Source organism: Lolium rigidum, chromosome 5 (genome assembly GCF_022539505.1).
Source record: "Lolium rigidum isolate FL_2022 chromosome 5, APGP_CSIRO_Lrig_0.1, whole genome shotgun sequence".
Classification (NCBI taxonomy): Eukaryota; Viridiplantae; Streptophyta; class Magnoliopsida; order Poales; family Poaceae; genus Lolium; species Lolium rigidum.
In genome coordinates this window covers 235,758,045-235,760,508 of record NC_061512.1, presented here as the reverse complement: position 1 = coordinate 235,760,508, position 2,464 = coordinate 235,758,045, and positions in this window count along the sequence as shown.

Below are 2,464 nucleotides of genomic sequence, written 5' to 3'. Positions count from 1 at the left end.
ACGAGTTCACTAGAGGTGTCTCTCCCATAAGACGAACGAGCATGTTGGGTGAACAAATTACGGTTGGGCAATTGACAAATAAAGAGAGCATGACAATGCACATACATATCATGATGAGTATAGTGAGATTTAATTGGGCATTACGACAAAGTACATAGACCGCCATCCAACTGCATCTATGCCTAAAAAGTCCACCTTCGAGGTTATCATCCGAACCCCTCCGGTATTAAGTTGCAAACAACGAGACAATTGCATTAAGTATGGTGCGTAATGTAATCAACAACTACATCCTTAGACATAGCATCAATGTTTTATCCCTAGTGGCAACAGCACAACACAACCTTAGAACTTTTCGTCCTTGTCCCAGTGTCAATGCGGGCATGAACCCACTATCGAGCATAAGTACTCCCTCTTGGAGTTAAAAGCATCTACTTGGCCAGAGCATCTACTAATAACGGAGAGCATGCAAGATCATAAACAACACATAAGCATAACTTTGATAATCAACATAACAAGTATTCTCTATTCATCGGATCCCAACAAACGCAACATATAGAATTACATATAGATGATCTTGATCATGATAGGCAGCTCACAAGATCCGACAATGATAGCACAATGGGGAGAAGACAACCATCTAGCTACTGCTATGGACCCATAGTCCGGGGGTAGACTACTCACTCATCACTCCGGAGGCGACCATGGCGGTGTAGAGTCCTCCGGGAGATGAATCCCCTCTCCGGCGGGGTGCGGAGGCGATCTCCGGGATCCCCCGAGATGGGATCGGCGGCGACGGCGTCTCGGTAATGTTTTCCGTATCGTGGCTCTCGGTGCGGGGGTTTCGTCACGGAGGCTATTTGTAGGCGGAAGGGCAGGTCAAGAGGCGGCACGGGGGCCCACACCACGGGCCGGCGCGGCCAAGGGGGGGCCGCGCCGCCCTAGGGTTTGGCGCCCCGTGGCCCCTCTTCGTCTCTCCTTCGGACTTCGGAAGCTTCGTGAGAAAATAGGCCTCCGGGCTTTAATTTCGTCCAATTCCGAGAATATTTCTTTACTAGGATTTCGAAACCAAAAACAGCGAGACAAAGACAGCGGCACTTCGGCATCTTGTTAATAGGTTAGTTCCGAGAAAATGCACGAATATGACATAAAGTGTGCATAAAACATGTAGATAACATCAATAATGTGGCATGGAACACAAGAAATTATCGATACGTTGGAGACGTATCGGCATCCCCAAGCTTAGTTACTGCTCGTCCCGAGCGGGTAAAACGATAACAAAGATAATTTCTGGAGTGACATGCCATCATAAACTTGATCATACTATTTGTAAAGCATATGTAGAGAATGCAGCGATCAAAACAATGTGTATGACATGAGTAAACAAGTGAATCATATAGCAAAGACTTTTCATGAATAGCATTTCAAGACAAGCATCAATAAGTCTTGCATAAGAGTTAACTCATAAAGCAATAATTCGAAGTAAAGGTATTGAAGCAACACAAAAGAAGATTAAGTTTCAGCGGTTGCTTTCAACTTGTAACATGTATATCTCATGGATATTGTCAACATAGAGTAATATAATAAGTGCAATAAGCAAGTATGTAAGAATCAATGCACGAGTTCACACAAGTGTTTGCTTCTTGAGATGGAGAGAAATAGGTGAACTGACTCAACATAAAAGTAAAAGAATGGTCCTCATAGAGGAAAAGCATCGATTGCTATATTTGTGCTAGAGCTTTGATTTTGAAAACATGAAACAATTTTGTCAACGGTAGTAATAAAGCATATGCATCATGTAAATTATATCTTATAAGTTGCAAGCCTCATGCATAGTGTACTAATAGTGCTCGCACCTTGTCCTAATTAGCTTGGACTACCTGGATTATCACCGCAATACATATGCTTTAACCAAGTATCACAAAGGGGTACATCTATGCCGCCTGTACAAAGGTCTAAGGAGAAAGCTCGCATTTGGATTTCTCGCTTTTGATTATTCTCAACTTAGACATCCATACCGGGACAACATAGACAACAGATAATGGACTCCTCTTTAAATGCTTTAAGCATTTGACAACAATTAATTCTTTTCTCATTAGAGATTTGAGGATGTTTGTCCAAAACTGAAACTTCCACCATGGAACATGGCTTTAGTTAGCGGCCCAATGTTCTTCTCTCACAATATGCATGCTCAAACCATTCAACTCGGTGTAGATCGCCCTTACTTCGGACAAGACGAACATGCATAGCAACTCACATGAAATTCAACAATGAGTTGATGGCGTTCCCCGAGTAAACATGGTTATCGCACAACAAGCAACTTAATAAGAGATAAGGTGCATAATTACATATTCAATACCACAATAGTTTTTAAGCTATTTGTCCCATGAGCTATATATTGCAAAAGTGAATGATGGAATTTTAAAGGTAGCACTCAAGCAATTTACTTTGCTTGGGTCTTAGTGGC